The 17,328-nt window shown below is 54.5% G+C and overlaps 1 long non-coding RNA gene, 1 other non-coding gene and 1 pseudogene across 2 annotated transcripts in view; all 3 read left to right on the forward strand.

Annotated features, from left to right (window-relative positions):
* Positions 1–642, forward strand: part of LOC144235056 (uncharacterized) — a 2,538-nt gene extending 1,896 nt beyond the window's left edge. Inside the window, exon 3 of the long non-coding RNA XR_013336125.1 lies at positions 360–642. This is a non-coding gene — a long non-coding RNA (uncharacterized LOC144235056). The remainder of the gene's footprint in view (positions 1–359) is intronic.
* A 7,918-nt stretch (positions 643–8,560) lies between these two features.
* LOC144235013 (embryonic polyadenylate-binding protein 2-like) lies at positions 8,561–12,812 on the forward strand (annotated as a pseudogene).
* On the forward strand, positions 10,765–10,877 carry LOC144235085 (U5 spliceosomal RNA). Its single transcript, XR_013336139.1, has one exon. It is a non-coding gene; the product is annotated as a U5 spliceosomal RNA (small nuclear RNA).
* Positions 12,813–17,328: the final 4,516 nt, after the last annotated feature.

The raw sequence follows: 17,328 nt of genomic DNA on the forward strand, positions 1-17,328 counted from the left end.
AAGGCCCCACCCCTGTCAGACATGCCTAGTCCGACAGAGCAGGTAGGACATATCTTTGGGGGTTGCACATGTTGGGAGGGGTGATTGGAGGGGGAGGTGGGGAGAGAGACGGCCTAACAGAAGCCAGAGCTTGGAGGACCTCAATGCCAGAAAAAAGGACATTTGAACTTTCTCCCACAGAAGCCAGGAGAATCTCTTCCCTAAACTACTGTGTCACCATCCCTACTTCACATAGACACACACACACACACGCGCGCACACACACACACACACACACACACAGATTCAGGGCATGCTGTGTGATCTGGGAGGGTTGCTTAACCTCTCTGAGCTGTATTTTCCCCCCTTCCCTTCTGTAGCAAGCCCCGTGCCCACTGCTGAGGACAGCGAAGGAGGTGATCCAGGCCTGGCCAATCAGAGTGCCCCATCCTGAGGCTGTGGTTGGTTCAGAGATGGGCATGGGACCCCCGTGGCCAGAAGCTTTTCTCCTGGAGGGGCATTGGAACCCTCACTGCCACGTTCTTTCTTGGGCTTTTGAGCCATAAATCCCTTATTGACCTTAGCTGGTTTGCCTTTTCACTGCTCTGCAGTTGGGAAGAGCCCTGAGCAGATCAGAAATAATAAAGTACTTCCTGTGCGGCAGGTTGAGTGCCGCTGAGTGTGGAGCGCCGTTCTTTATGGGAGCGCCTGGGGCGGGGGAAAGAGCTGGGGTTGAGACACAGATCTCAGGGATCCCGTGTCTGCAGTTTCTCCCTGAGTGACCCCGGACAGGTCACTGCCCCTCTCTGTGCCTTGGTTTCCTTGTGTATAAAATGGATCACCTAGTTCCTCTCTCTGGGCGGCTACAAGGACTTGGTCATGGCCATGGCAGGCTTGCAGCAAGGGCGGCTCCCTGACTGAAGGGGGCGGGGGCTGTGTGGCCACAGTGAGGACTGCAGGAGCGACAGAGCGCAGTGGCAGGGGCGGCGGGACCCCCATTCCTGCCTTGCCCAGATCAAAGGTAGGAGGCTGCAGTTTTGCTGGTGGGCTTGGAGCCCCCCTCCTCCAGCTGGGGACAAGGAACCGGGAAGAGAGGAGGCCGACTAGCTGCGGGCTAGAGCCGGACGGTGGAGGCGCCATGACCGGTGATAGAGATGCTGTGACAGGCGTGCGAGCCTCTGAGCCCGGACACTCGGAGCCCCACCAGCTCTGCTCACCTAGCGGAGCTGTCTGCAACAATGGTGCTCCGATCCCCGAGGTCTCTGGGCCACTGTCCCTCCTCACCCCTCCTCTCTCTCTGGCCACCCCTGCCCCTTCTTGCCCTCCAGCCTCTCTTCCCTACTCGCCACAGGACAGCCCAGTGGCCTTAAATCCAAATGCAACTCTGAGTCTCGCCGGACCACATCCTGAGTCCCTGAATCACCCTTGGGGCCTTGCCTGGCCTTCAGCCTCCGTCTTGCTGGACCGCATCCGCATGTGCTGCGGGAAGTGTGTTCCCAAGGGCCTCCCCACCCTGCACGCGGGCCTAGAGCAGAGAGGTGAGGGGCTCTGTCCTCTGTCCTATCTGCGTGACACTGGCGAACCCCACCATCTGCGCACCTATAGGTGACCGCGTGAGCGCACCCTGCGCCAGGCGTCTAGGGCAGCCGGTGTTCCGCCTTGGGTGAGACCCGGGGAGCTGTGATTGGTTGTCATCGGCAATGCCGGTCAGAGGAAGCGCCGTCCAGGCTCTCAGCCCAGCCCACTAAGAGCCCTTGCTGGCCACCCGCCCTGACCATCGCCTGCTCCTCTCATCCCTCAAGGCTTTGTCCCCACCAGGTGGCAGGATGAGTCTTTGGGGATGGGGCCACGTCACCCTCTGCTGTGTCCCCGGCTGCCCTTCCCAGGGACTCAGACCCAGGTCTGGGGACGGTGGGGACACCTGGCCCCATGGCCAGTGGAGAGCCCCCGGAGGGACCTGGAGAATAAAGAGACCCGGCGAATCACTCCAGCAAACTAGAAAGACTCCACATTGTGTCCTGAGTGAGGAAAAACTTGAGCTGAGCACACCAGCTTGGGCAGGGTGCTGAGCACATCCCTAGCTGGAGAGGTGACATGCTTAAAGGGCCACGGCCAACTCAGTTCTTTCCAAATGCTTGGCTTTTCATTGTTTTTAGCGTCTAGGCTAATGAAAAATGTACTCTTTTCCGTCATCAGAGAACTTAGACGATGATGACTCCCACTTACCACGCATTGGTTTTGCGTCCCTCTGTCTGTGATCCTGTCGTGAACAACTGTCAGGTGTTCCTGCTTCTGGGAAGTCGTAGAGGCATGTGGAGGGAAGGGCATGAGCCCCGCGCCCTTCCCCAAGGCCATCTGGCTCTTCCCCCATCCCTCTTCCTCCAGCAGGGGAGGGTCTGAGGGATGCTGAAGAGCTGGGGGTTGGTGCTTTTCTTTATGCAATAGTAGTCATTTATTGAGCACCTACTGTTTGCCAGAGCCCACGCTGAGCATGGAGAGCCCTGTCTCCCTGGGTTCCAGGTCTATCAAGGGTTGGACACATTATTTGATTTCAAGGAGGACAAGAGCTCATAGCAGGGCCTGGCCTCCACTGGGAGTAGTGGGAGCTGGGACCTCAAAGGTGAGAGAATGAGCAGCCCAAAGGGCAAGTTTGGATAGAGGGACCAGCCAGCCAGGTGCAGGGCCTGAAGTAGGAAGGATGGCATTTTTTATTTTTTAAATGTTTTATTTATTTCTAGGAGAGAGAGAGAGAGAGACAGCATGAGCAGGGGAGGGCCAGAGAGAGAGGGAGTCACAGGCTCCGGGCTCTGAGCTGGCAGTCAGCACAGAGCCCGACGCAGGGCTCGAACCCATGAACCGCGAGATCATGACCTAAGCGAAAGTTGGACGCTTAACCGACTAAGCCACCCAGGCGCCCCAAGGATGGCATTTTTTGAGGACAGGAAGGCAAGCCATGGAGCTGGAGCTCTGAGAGGGGGTGAGTAGTGAGGGCTGAGGCAGGTGAGGCCTGTGTAAGACAGGCACATAGGACCCCAGATGTGGCAAAGACTCTGGGCACTGTCCTCAGCCTGTGGGGAGCAGCCACTGGAGGGTTTTATTTTTTTATTTTATTTTTTAATGTTTATTTTTGAGAGAGAGAGAGAGAGAGCACAAGTGGGGGAGGGGCAGAGACAGAGGGGGAGACACAGAATCCGAAGCAGGCTCCAGGCTCCGAGGTGTCAGCACAGAGACCGATGCGGGGCTGGAGCCCACAACCTGTGAAGTCATGACCTGAATTGAATTCGGACGCTTAACCGACTGAGCCACCCAGATGCCTCTTGAGGGTTTTAAAGCAAAATGAGGTGGAGAGATGGAAGGGCCCGACCGGATCTGGGTTTCTAAAGGATCTCCTTTATTCTGTGGAGGGGACGGTGGTTGGGAGTCATGGAGGGTGAGAGATGGGGGTGCGGGGCCAAGGGAGGGGGCGGCAGGTGGGGGTGTGCTTTGTGATGGGGTACCGGCGGTTGCTGAGAGATGGGATGGGGAGTGATAGGCAGGAGACAGGAGGGCCTCCCAGGTTGCTGGCCCGTACAGCCTAGGGGATGGAAGTGCCATGGCCAGGAGTAGAAGCAGGTCAGGGGCCCCCAGCCCTCTGATCCATGCCAGGCTCTGGGACTGAGGGCTCAGAGCCCTGAGTGGCCCGTCTACATTGAATGTCAAGCCATATGGCCTCCAGGTGTTCCCTTTTTTTTTTTTTTTAAATTAAAAAAAATTTTTTTTTAATGTTTTATTTATTTCTAGGAGAGAGAGAGAGAGAGNTTCCTGATCGCTGAAGAATGTGAGTCCTAGGCAAGTGGACCCACGGACATGGCCATGGTGGGCCGCTCAGCCCCACCAGCAGGGCTGGCCTGCCTGGGATCTTTCAGTCCTGCCCAGCCACTGTCACCCACAGACACAGGCCCCGTTGTTAGAGGGACAGGAAGGGACTAGGGAATGAAGGAGGGCCAGGCCAGGGTTTGCCGGGGCCCTGGGCTCCCTGGTGTCTTAGGGAATGGACCTGGGTTCAAAGCCTGAGGGTCCTCCACAGCTGGGCCAGCGGGGGAAGCCTGGATCCGGTCAGAGGAGGCCGTGTATGGTGGTGGCAACGAGCACTGTCTCTGGAGTCAGACAGACCTGGGTTCAAATTCTGGCTCTCCCACATGCTGGCTTGATGTTGGGCAACTGGGCCTCTCTGAGCCTCATTCTTCCCATCTGTGAATGGGAATAATGGTAATTCCAGCCTCTTTAAAGGGTTGTTGGAAAGGCTAAAATTAGAAAGCATGTATGAAATAGCTCAGCACGTAGTAAATGATCAATAAATTTTAACTATTGTTGTTGTTACTATTATTACCATTATAGATTTTGGACACACAGCAAATGTTCTACTTTCAGACCTTTGCAAATGCTGTTTCCTCCAATCAGAATGTCCTGGTCCAGTTGGTTTTCTCAGTGCCCAAGTCAAGGGTCTTATCTTGGAGGCCCCTCCAGACTCACCCCAGCACCCAGACAACTTGATTCATCTGTCTGTGTACCACCATGCCTGGTGTACCCTCTTCACAGCATTGGCTCATCAGTGGCTGTCTCTCCTCTCCCAGACTGGCCACCAGGGTGCCTGGTCTGACTTTTCTCTGTGTCTCCAGGGCCCAGCCAGAGGCCCAGAAACCCCAACACTATGCTCTCTGGCTCCTTAACTTGAATTCTGGATCTCTTTACCCTCAGACGAGCAGGGCTTGGGCAGGGCCCAGCAGTGAGGTGTGGGATGCCAGACAGCTTAAGAGGGCAGGATCCAGGAGCCACACTGGCCTGGGCTGGGGTAGGTGTGAGGGAGGGGGCCAGAAGGCCCAAGAAGAGCTCACGTACCTATGATGGTGGAGATGGAAGCTGAGCCCACATGAGAGAGGTGGCAGCCATCTTGCCTTCGGCGTCCTTGAACGCAAATACAGGTAAAAGGCAACAATAGCGTGGGGACCCTTGTCAGGGGCCAGGCCCAGGCAGGCAGATGGCCTGGGTCTGGGGCCGTGGACAGTGCTGCTGCTCCATTGGCCCCAGGCTGAGGTCAATTCCAGGCCTCTCTCCTCAGCCTGAATGGGAGACCCAGTTGGCTTGATGTTGAGATGTTGGGTTTTGAGTGAAGAGGAGGGATTTTATGGCCTTGGTGAGGGGAAGTGGCAGACAGGCAGGGGGTAGATGGCTTTCCCGGAATCCCAGATCGCGCTTTAATAATTTGTTTCAGAATTAATGTCCATTCGCGCCGTCTTCACTGTTCCAGCTCATTGGAAGATTAAATAAAAACCTGCGCCACCCNNNNCCCCCCCCCCCAAATGGAGGGAGACCAGCCCCGTTCTTTCCGGCTGGGCTGGCTGCCTGAAGCCAGCACAGGAAATAAATCTCTCCGAGAAAACCACTTTGCTCACACGATTTCAATCCAACAGGGCATAGTGGCCCCAGTCACTTCTTGTTTTATTTAGCTGATAATCTCTTATTGTATCAGGAGACCCTCACAGAAGCACCATGTCTCTGCAGACCGGCAGCCTCCCCGGACCGCCGGGCCAGGCCCCCCGAGTGGAGCACATGCTTCCCTCCATCTCCCGAGCGTCTTCCCTTTGCTGCACGTGGCAGTGCCAAGGGCCCTGAAGTGGGGGTTCTCGGGCCCCAGGGCCCCAGGGAAGGGATGGGTGGGCGCCGCCTCTGGCTCCAGTTCACAGGCCCAGGCTTCTACGGGCCTCAGTGCCTCAAAATGGCAGCATTTTGTGTTCTGGGTACCAGGCCTCAGGAACCCAACCCAAGGAGGCTCATCGGCTAGTGAGGCTGGGGGCAAAGTCCGACCGAGGCGTCACTCACTCACTCACTGATTCAGCAAATATTTATTGTGTGCCTTCTCTGTGCCAGACTCCGGGAATAAGAGGTGATGAGGCAGTTTCCTGTAGTTACGGCCTTTCCTGGAGTAAAGCCTTTGTTTTACTGTATTATCTGATTACACTTTCCTCCTCGTGTGCCATTTTCTCTGACTCAGGCATATTCTTTCTTCCTCTTTGTTTTTTCATATGGGCTATTAAGTACAGAAGCCAAGATATTAATAATATTTAGAAGTATTAGGAGTTGGTAGAGTCGTCCAAAAATGAGTAAAAGCAAATCTTCACATCAAAGAGGCACATGATTGGATAATGATCACAAAAAATCCAATAACCCTGGGGTCAGGAGAGAAGATCAGGCAGCATTAAGATACTAGAGTTCTGGGGCGCCTGGGTGGCTCAGTCAGTTAAGCATCTGAATTGGGTTAGGTCATGATCTCATGGTTTGTAGGTTCGAGTCCCGTGTCGGACTCTGTGCTGACACCCAGCTAAGAGCCTGGAGCCTGTTTCAGATACTGTATCTCCCTCTCTCTCTGACCTCCCCTGCTCATGCTGTCTCTCTTTCTCTCTCTCAGANTTTTCAGTATGCCTCTTTACACTAGTATCAGCCAAGCTTTGTTCTGTATGAGTAACTTTCCCACACAGGCTAAGTTCTTTGTGCTTAGAAATCATAGCTATCATATCTTTCATTGCTCAACCTGGGCTCACTGGACTGTTTTTGATTCTCTTGAGGGCTTCATAAATGTTATGTAAATAAAAATTTGGTTCTGATTTCAACACATTTCTCATTTTAAAATTTTCTATTTTTTCTTTTTTTTTTTTCTGAGAGAGAAGGCACAAGTGAGTGAGGGGCAGAGAGAGAGAGAGAATCCCATGAGAGGCAGAGAGAAAGGGAAGAGAGAGGGAGAAAGAGAGAGAGAGAGAGAGAGTGAGAAGTAGGTTCAAATGAAGTGGGGCTTGTGTTTACCCGATGCAGGGCTCATGCTCCCCCAAAGTGGGGTTTGAGTTTGCCCAATGTGGGATTTGAACTCATGAACTGTGAGATCATGACCTGCAGATGCTTAACAACTGAGCAATTCAGGCACCCTGTATTTAAATTTTCTTTAAAAAAAAGTTTTTATTTATTTCTGAGACAGAGAGAGAAACAGCGTGAGCGGGGGAGGGTCAGAGAGGGAGGAAGATACAGAATCTGAAACAGGCTCCAGGCTCTGATCTGGCTGTCAGCACAGAGCCCCACGCAGGGCTCGAACCCATGAACTGTGAGATCATGACTTGAGCCAAAGTCGGACACTTAACCAACTGAGCCACCCAGGTGCCCCTGTGTTTAAATTTTCTAAAAAACTTTTTAGGGGCGCCTGGGTGCCTTAGTCAGTTAAGCATCCGACTTCGGCTCAAGTCATGATCTCATAGCTTGTGGGTTTGAGCCCCGCATTGGGGTCTGTGCTGACAGCTCAGAGCCTGGAGGCTGCTTCGGATTCTGTGTCTCCTCTTTCTGCCCCCCACCCCCCTCTCACACTCTGTCTCTTTCTCTCTCTCAAAAATAAACATTAAAATTTTTTTAACTTTTTCTATACAGTTAATTATATAGACTTACCGAAAGTTGCAAAAATAGTAATGAGAGTTCAGGAGACCCTTCCCCCAGCTCCCCACGAAAGTAATATCTTGCATAGCTGTGAGATGATATCAAAACCAAGAAAATCATTGGTACAGTTATGCAAAGGAAACACAGCCTAGGGGCACCCGGGTGGCTCAGTCAGTTAAGCATCCAAATTCTGCTCAGATCATGATCTCACAATTTGTGAGTTCGAGCCCCACATCGGGCTCGCTGCTTTTGGTGCAGAGCCCACTTCGGATTCAGTGTCTCCCCCTCTCTGCGCTCTCGTGCTCTCTCAAAAATAAACAAACATTAAAAAAGATTATTAAGAAACAAAAAAAACACAGCCTAACACCAGTTTCACCAGATTTTACATGATTTCGTTTCTGTGTTTCCATGCAATTTGTATGACTCAAATGCACTTAACACTATTTTTATTTCCCCTAACTTTTGAACTGAGGTATAACTTTCATAGCACACGGTGCACAGAGCATAAGCGTGTACACATGTGACCGCGCTTCAGATGGCAGGGCCACTGTGAGAACTGGCGGCGTGGAGTAGTCTTGCCTGTTCTTGAACTTCAAGGCACAGCTCTCCAGAGCCTGGTTCTTTTAGAGGATGAAGGAAGGTTCTGGGAGGTTCTCGTGGACACCTTTTGTCAGGGCTAGCGTGTGGTTCTCATCGCTGGCATTAACCACGGTTAGGGAAATCTGTGTTGATTCTGTTCGTCCCGCAAATGTGTATGGGCTGTGTTTTGGGCCGAGCCCGAAGAGCCTCTAGTGTGGAAATGAACGGGCAGGGCCACAGGTGCGCGTGTTCAGGACTGGATAAGGTTGAATAGTTGCAAATTGCCTTTATTTGCTCCTGTGCCTCTCTGGGCCTTGGTCCTGCCCGGGAACTCCTGCACGCCTTGACCGATCACACCTGCCTCGCGGGGCCCTCAGGGGCCGCTCAGCATCTCCACGCACGATGGTGAGGTCAGGTGATAGCGTGCATGATGTCTGCCAGGGCCCGGATCACGTTCCCCGCGGCCCCGCTCGGGGCCAGTGGTGGCCAGACACGCAGGGTTCTTGTCTTCACCAGGCGGCAGGGGTGACTTGCCGTGGGGGGTGGTTAGATGCACCTCGTGGAAGGGGAGGGCCTGGCTGGCTTCCCGGTCCCTGACCAGGAGCTGGAGGCCATCCAACTGAAGCTGTGGGCCATACAGCGGGCTCAGGGGCCGGAGCCGCCCAGGGCGCAGGGCCAGGCGGAGGAGGAGTGAGGCACAGGGAGCATGAGGACCAGGGCTCATCCCTGGGACCCCCATGGAGAAGGTGGAGTAGGACCGAAGATCAGTCTATGTGGACAACGTGGACTATGGGGGCAGGGCCCAGGAGCGAGAGGCCGCCTGCGTTTCCCGTGGGGACGTCCACGAGGTCACCATGCTGTGTGACAACTTCCCCAGACACCCCGAGGGCTATGCCTACTGAAACGAAAGAAATTTACTTTCTTGCAGTTTTTTTTTTTTTTAATGTTTATTTTTGAGAGACAGAGCGTGAGCAGGGGAGAGGCGGAGAGAGGGAGACACAGAATGCGAAGCAGGCTCCAGGCTCTGAGCTGTCAGCACCGAGCCTGACACGGGGCTCAAAGTCACAGACCATGAGATCATGACCTGAGCCCAAGTCGGACGCTTAACCGCCTGAGCCCCCCAGGCGCCCCGCTTCCTTGCAGTTCTGGAGGTTGCCGCCGAGAGCTCCGCTAGGCTGCCGTGGAGCTGGCCGAGAGTGTCTGCCAGGGCCGGGCCATCATGGTGCTGCCGTAAAGGCCCAGCTTGCTGGGGACCCGCTCCGTGCACCCCCGGGGCTTGCGGGGATAGCCAGGTGCCAGAGGAGGGCCGTCCCCACCCCCCACGCCGGCAGCAGCCTCCGGGGCGAGGCCCGCTTCAGGCCACAAGAGCAGAAGGTTCTCAGCATGGTATTCACGCTACTGAAGGGAAGACCCCACTTTGAGAGCGAGGCTGGGGTGGGTCAGGAGGAAACAGGCGGGACCATTCATTCGGCACAGAACCGCCCTGCCCCCTTCTCTCTCCGGGACCTCTTGTGGGGGCTGCGACCTGTCCCCTCCCACATTCGTATGTTGAAGCCCTAACCCCTGTACCCCAGGCTGCAACAGCGTTTGGAGACAGGGTCTTTGGGGAATTAATGGAGTTGAAGTCATGAGGGTGAGCTCTGAGCCAGTATGACTGGTGTCCTTATGATAAGAGGAAATTAGGACGCAGAGGGATCCAGGGAGAAGCCGGCCATCTACAGGCCAAAGAGAGAGAATTCCAGAGAAACCAACCCTGCCGATACCGTGATTTTACACTTGCAGCTTCCAGAACTGCAAGAAAGCGGGGCGCCTGGGGGGCTCAGGCAGTTAAGTGTCCGACTTGGGCTCAGGTCATGATCTCATGGTCTGTGACTTTGAGCCCTGTGTCAGGCTCGGTGCTGACAGCTCAGAGCCTGGAGTCTGCTTCAGATTCTGTGTCTCCCTCTCTCCGCCTCTCCCCTGCTCATGCTCTGTCTCTCAAAAATAAACATTAAAAAAAAAACCTGCAAGAAAGTAAATTTCTTTTGTTTAAGCCTGTGGTACAGTGTTATGGGAACCCTTGTAAACGAATCCACTCTCCAGTGTATTAACCTACACTCAGGGGAGGGAGGGGGGCAGCTCCCAGCAGCTGATACCAGATAAAACACAAGATATTCAGTTCAATTGGAATCGCAGATAAACAACAAATACTTTTTTTTTTTTTTGCACGTATTGAGTGGGACACACACTGAAAGTAAAAAGAAGTCATCGTTCATCTGAAATTCAAATGCAGCTGGCTGGCCTGCATTTTCGTTTGCTCTATCTGGATCTGGCCACCGGCCTGAGACCCCAGACCCAACAGGACGTCGGCTCAAGGACACACAGAGCAGCCCCGCTGCCCAGATCCGGGTGAGAGCCGGACGCTGCTTCCCAGGCCTGGGCCACCCTCCCCAAATGGTTCCGTCTCCCGCACAAACATATTTATTGGGCTTGATGGCAAACAGATTATGCTTGTCCCGGGAAGGGCAGCTCGAAAGAGAAAACCTTGAAGTCCGGGAAATAATGATGGGGGGAGTTAAATTAAAGTGCATAAAACCCTCCGGAGAGATAACGTCAGGGTGAGTTACAGGCCCGATAAGGGACTGGGGGCTCACAGAGGGGCTCAGAAAGGTCGCCTGGCAGCGTGCAGAGGACCAGGAATCATAAATATGGGGCAAGATGCCCAGCCGGGGTCGCCGGGGTGAAAATATTGGGGTCATTCCAAAAACAATTATCCTGCTTGGTTTGCTCTTCGGGTCTTGTAAATCTTTCACCTTTTATAAAAGATTTCTGGGGGAAGAAGCACTTTGGAAGCTTTAACTGATTTTTGCGGCCGCTTCGTGGTGGTTCTGCTAAAAGAAAACAAAAAGACAAAGGGGAAAAAGTAATTACCCAGAATTCTCAGGGGCATAGGGAAGGGCTGATGGGTTTCTTCTTATTTCTTGGAGTGTGTAGGCTGCCCTGGGTTTTGACTCACTCCATTTGGAGTCTGGTCACAGTTTAACAATTAGTGTGCTCCGTTTCGAGTCCAGTCTCAGTGGGGCTCTTAGAACCCAGTGAACCCTGCTTTTTGGGGGCTGTGTGGCAGCTGTGTGGCAGCCATCTTGACCGACATGGTGGCTATTCTGCCTGACGAGGCAGTGCCTTGGCCTATGTGGTGGTCCTCTTGGCCAACACATACCAAGGCTCATGGGGACCACATTCAGGCTCCTGGAGCTGGAGTATGGGTCTAGGCTGTGCCTGGCCTCAAAGTCATTGCTCCACTGCATCCTCCGTTTTCCCATTGTCTGTCCCAGGGGACCCCGGTTCAAACTTTGGCCTCTGTGTCTCTGTGTTCTGGGACAATTTGCAGCACCAGCGGAAGTTTATTGAGAGTTGTTATATGCCAGTCACCCTGTGGGCCCTGCTGCTTCGGGCTCAGCTGAGGGCTTCATTTGGGAGGCAGGTATTTCCTAGGTTTCTCTGTCCTCTGGCCACAAAATTGGCCTCAGAAATCTCTCTCCCATCTACTAGCTCATTTAATCCTCATGACCCTGTAGAAGAAGGATTATTAGCCCTAGTCTACAGATAAGGAAACTGAGGCTTCGAGAGGTGGAATGACTGGCTTAGTGCCACATAAATAGGGATAAAGCAGAGGTGAGATTCCAGTGCAGACTCTAGAACTGTGTTCTTCCCTGTGTCCATGCCTTTCGGTCAAGAGTGATGGAGGGTTAAGGCTGCTGGTCTGGAGTCAGATGAAACCTGGGTCAAAATCGCTGCCCTGCTTCCCCTGAGCTGTGTGATTGATCTTGGGTGAGTCACTGTGCACTCTGAGCCTCACTCTCTTCATCTGTCTACTGGGCACAGTGCTATAGTTGTGCCACAGGTGTGTGGTGTGAACTCAAAAGGCTTACGCACCCAGAGTGTCGAGCCCGGGCCTAGAGCCTCTACTGCCCTCTAGAGGTGGAGGCGTTGTTTATACGTGTATGTGGGATTTCTCCCAGGCATCTTTCTGGTCAGCCAGCTCCCAAAAGGAGATAATTATTCCAACTGAGTACATGTTTGCTGAGTGGGCCATGGACTTCCTTTATGTTCAAGCCAGACTGAGGTGCCAGAGAAGGGTAGGAGGAGAATCAGAGGGGGGTGGCCATGCCTGCCCCAAGCTAAACTCAAGAGTGTTCACATAGGAATATCATTCATCGATTCATTCATTCATTCATTCATTCATTCATTCATTCATTCATTCATTCATTCATTCATCTGCTGAGAAGCAGATGGGAGGCAAAAGCCAGGGAGGAGGCCACTGTGGTGTGAATGGTAAAGTTGGCAGTCTGGACAAAGACGGAGTGGCCCTGATGACCCTCATGGAAGCGTATGGAGTAACCAAGGCTCAGAGAGGCAGAGTGATTTGCCCAAGGTCACACAGCTACTAGGCAACGGAGCCGGTCTGCCTGACTCTGGAGGCCACGCTCTCAGCCGGTCCCTGACGCGGCTTCCCTGGAATTGCCTGAAAGAGCATTTCCACCCTGAGTTCCGATTCACCCCCGTTCTAGAAATGTGTACACATGCTTTGGCAAAAGGGTGCTTGGGAAATGCTGCGTATGTCAGCCCCTTCCCAGAGCACAGTGAACGGTAGTTAATTAAAGGCCCTGAGAGGTCCTGCAGGAGAGGAGCCTGCCCAGCAGGTACAACACAACGTTTCCTATCTGTGTCCGCAGAGCCCTCTTCGGGGCCAGGACACCTTCCAGCTTCGTCCTGTTCACTCACAAGCATTTGTTTGGCAGGTGCCACATGCCAGGCACTGACGGGGCAAGGAGGGTATAGTCCCTGCCCCCAGGTTGCAGACAGTCAGTGTAAGTCACTCCCCTGAGGCTTCACCTGGGCAGGAGGAGGGTGTAGAAGACTGTCACCCACCTGCACGCTCCTGACTTCCAGACACCTGCCTGCATGACCCCCTCCCTGGGCCAGTCAGGGCCACCACTGCTGGTCCCCCTGGGAGCTGGTGCTCAGAGGTGAAGGAGTGACAGGGTGGTGGCTGTGCAGATGGGGAGCACGTGGCCTGGGGGGCCCGTGGTCATGGGTCTCTTCGCCACCAGGATGCCCAAAAGGAGCCAGAGAAAGAGACAGGTGACCCACACCCGAGTCCCCGGAGAAGGGGTGTGTGACCTGGTCCTCGGGGACCCGGCTTGGTTCGCACAGTGCCTGGCGCTGCGGAGGGCTGTGGGTTTTTGCGAGACTCCCTCCCGCTGCCTGCGCGCTCACGGGCTTCCATTCCTTGCAGTCAAGTGGATGATTAAGAGGGTGGCTTCGGGGGGTTCGAAGCCACCCAGCTCTCGCGGGGCCCCCCCGGATGCTCCGGAAACCAGAAACTCCAGTCAGCAGCGGTAAGGGCAGAGCAGCGGAGGCAGGCCTTGCCAGCTGGGGCAGGCTTCCTGGAGGAGGAGGAGGAGGAGGTCTTGGAGTCAGGCCAGCAGGACAGCCCAGTTGGCGCATCTGCTGGAAGGCTGTGGATATGACGGTGACGTGCCAGGGCTTGCGCGGCTGGAAGGGCCCTGTTCAAATCCCAGCTCTGCCCTCAGCAGCCGTGTGACCTTGGCAAAATGACAGGACTCCTGTGAGCCTCGACTTCCTCATCTGTCAAATGGGATAATGACAGAGCCTCAAGGTCGGAGTGTTGGCCCTGCAACAGAGGCGGGATTCTTTTCCTTCTCTTCTTCACATTCTTTTTCTCCTCTGAAGAACTAGAGACTCTCTGGAAAATACTCCTTGACCTGAAAAAGCCCCAACTGGACGCTCCTGTGGGTCTGTTACAGACATGACTTTGCAAATCAGATGTGACAGGGAAATGTGTGCCAAGATGGTGGCCAGCTGTTCGGCTGTGGGGAAGGGGCTGCTTAGAGACGTGTGCGGCCTCCTCAGAGAGCAGACGGCCGTCAGCCTCGGCTGTGCCCAGAGCACAGGTGTGTGAGGGTGGGCACCCCTGCCTGGGAGGGGAAGGAGGATTAGCGGCCGCTGGTGGAGTACACACACACACACACACACACACACACACACACACACCCCCCACTATTCCCCAGCGATGCTCTGGCTGAAGCAAGGACTCCACCTCCACTGTGTCCGTATGGGGGAGGGAGCCCCACCGGTGAAGACATTTGGGATCGGAGTCAGAAGCAGGTCCAGGCCCCATGAACGCCCCTTCCTTGCTTGGCAAACTCCTTCACACTTTAGGCCTTGTTATTGCGGGAAGACGCAATGGGCCCCCACTTCTTGGTGAATTTGAGAAAATGGAAAAAAAAGAAAGGTATTTAGCACAAGTGGTTGGCACATAATAACTGCTGAAGAGGTGCACTGTTTTTACCTGTCCCCTACCCGCTCTGGTACATGGGGCCCCTTCCCCTGAGCCCCAAAGTCATGGACCTGCAGCCCATCCCAGTAGCTCATCCCCCCGCCCCAGGGATGGACATGTGATCCCTACGGGGCCCATCAGAGACCTGGCCTGGGATGTGTATATGGTATTTGGGAGAGAGATCCTTCTGAGGCCTGGACATCTTGTCTAGGTCACTCTTGCCACGTGGAGGATGCCCTTCTCCTCCTCCCCCTCCCCCCCTTCCTTCTTCTTCATCTTCTTCTTCTTCGTCTTCTTCTTCTCCTTCTGTTTATTCATTTATTTAAGTGATGTCTACACCCAGAGTGAGGCTTGAACTCATAATCCTGAGATCAAGGGTTGCATGTTCCACCAACTGAGGCAGCCAGGTGCCCCGAAGATGCCCTTCTCAGGAAGAGAAAATGAGGGCCAGAAAGGGGACAGTAGAGCTCTGGGTCATCAAGGTGACCCAGGGCCCTGGTGACACATTAGCGAAAGGTCGGTCTCCTGTGTTGGGAAGTGCACGTGTCAGCTGGGAGGGGCCCTGTGGCAGCCTGGGAAGGACACCTGGTCCCTGCTCCCCAGGGAGGTAAGTCCCTCCCCTGCACCCAAAGGTCTCTTTTTCCAACACGGGAGACACCAGCCACCCGGGAGCAGCCGCCAGGAGGCCCTCTTCCCATAGGAAGTGGAGGATTTCTTGGCTAAGGATGAAGACAACCATCTTCGGGCTCTAGGCCCCTGCGGCACCGCGGCCGTGGATCCCCCAGCGAGGCTGCCTGAGCTCAGAGGGAGGCCGAGGAGCCATCTCTGGCTCACACCTCTCCCCACGGACGGACGGACGGGCTGGACTTGAAAGGCACGCGCGTGTGTCCTGCTTGGAGAGCTCCTGTGTGGTTCTCTGCCTCGGGATCCGCCCTCCCCAGCGTCATTGTCATCTCTTGTCATTCTCCAACTAGATCATTCTGAGCCGCCCGGAGCCTTTGCCAGGAGTGTTCTCAGCCCCGGGCTGCAAATGGAAGAAGGCTGTGTCTGCCTCTACTCCCCAGGCCCAGCAGCTCCTGTTACAGACATCGGGCCACCTGAGTATTAGAGACTGGGTCATGGCCTCACGGACCAGGAGTTCCCAGGGACAGGCTCTACATGAGACCATTTCTGCACGTGTGGGGCCTGTTCGGGCATAATCCAAGGTAGGCATTGGTGGACACTTGGTGAATGAATGCCGAATGCTTACATTCCTCCAGGGTTGGGGAGCTCACTCCTCATCAGGAAACTGCTCTCACTTTATAGTAGCTGCCCTGAAGGGATTCCTTGGGCTTCTTCCAGGGTGGGTTAGACGGGAGTCCCTGCCTGGCTCCCAGGCCCCCCAGCCTCCCACACGGGCAGCTGCTCCCTCTCCCCATGCCTTCCCCTTGGCAGGGTGGAGACACTCTGTGTAAATCTAAGTTAACAAGGCAGCTGCTTTAGTCGCAGACACTGGTTGGAGCCTAAACTGTGGCTTGTCTCTGTTGATCAAGGCATTCTATCTCCCCCTGAAAGTGGTTAGAAAGCAGAGCTGCCATCTCAGCGGGGCTCAGGGCTCCACACTGCACATTTGTAACTCTGGTCAGTGATTGCTTGGACACAGGCCTTCCCCACACATTGCCTCGTTCCTGCCGGCTGCTACTGCGCCTGATACCTGGGCGTGATCTCAGCGGATGCTCCCAGCAGCCCACGAGGGAGGGTTTATTACTTCTGTCCGCATCTCACAGAGGGGCCGGCAGACAGACGGAAGGATGCACTCTGAGACCCTGGCATGGTGACTCCCCGCAGGAGGTGTGGGCCCCGGTCAGTGCAGCCCCAGACCCCAGAGCGCGAGGCTGTGGGGAGAGTGTTCATGCAGGCCCTAGACCTTGACCTTGGACGCCCTGGGGGACATGAGGCCCCACCCTACTTTCCCCTACAGGCAACTGTGAAGCCCCCATCTCGCCATTTTCAGAGCCTTCCCATGGCTCTTCACGGCCTGCCCTGGAGGAGTCCAATGAGGCTGCAGCCGCTGGGCCAATCACGAGGCTTCACACGTGCAGGGACTTGGGGGCCCTGCATCGTTGGGTGACTGAGGACTCACTCAAGGGGCTGGAGCTGGGTACAGATCAACCAGAGCGATCTACTCGAGTTTGCACACGGGTCATCATCCTGGACCCCTCAGCAAGGCCAGCCAGTTCACCCTGGAGGTCACCTTCTCTGTGGAGCCGATAACCGCCCCTTTCATGTGTATTCGCTCAAACATCACCTGTGCACAAGCCGACCTTGGCCCCGTTGGGGGCCCACGAAACAGGCACAGAAAGCACACCACGGTCACCTGCTGGCAAGTGGCAGAACTAGTGCTTGACTCCATCCCAATGGCAGCGTCCAGGTCCTTGGCCCCACGCCATGCTGGCTCCCCAGGCCTGGGCTGCTGTAGTGAATTCTCCCCATGGCCAAAAAGCAGCTGTGACTTTCTAGTAAGGAAATGAGGCTTCTGACACCTCCCCAGGATCCCAGGGCTTGGCTCAGATGCTCCCTAGCCCAGAGGAGTAGCTCCTAAGGTGAGGTGGGCACAAGAGGTTTGGGGGCCACCTTGCTTCTAGAACTTTCTCTCCTAATTTACAGCCTTTGCCATCCCTTTTCTCCAATGCACATCAGCTAAACCCTTACAAGAGTCAAGGGCTTGAAGAATGCTAAAAATTTAATGTATGTTAAAAGGGTATTAAATTCTAAACTAAAATTTACATGGGAATATGACATTAAAATATTTTTAGCTTTCAGGAAGCTGGGGGCTGGAATGCTATAATACAGATGAATTTTATCATTTTAAAAAGAATTAGCCTCACAGTATTTCTTACGTATTCACGGAGGGAATGCACACAGATGGGAGCCCTGTCTGGAGCTTCTCTGCAGAGGCAGGCTGGGGGTGAAGGTGGGAAGTGGGGGGTTAGGTA

The sequence above is a fragment of the Crocuta crocuta genome, unplaced genomic scaffold, assembly GCF_008692635.1.
Source record: "Crocuta crocuta isolate KB4526 unplaced genomic scaffold, BGI_CrCroc_1.0 scaffold35, whole genome shotgun sequence".
Classification (NCBI taxonomy): domain Eukaryota; kingdom Metazoa; phylum Chordata; class Mammalia; order Carnivora; family Hyaenidae; genus Crocuta; species Crocuta crocuta.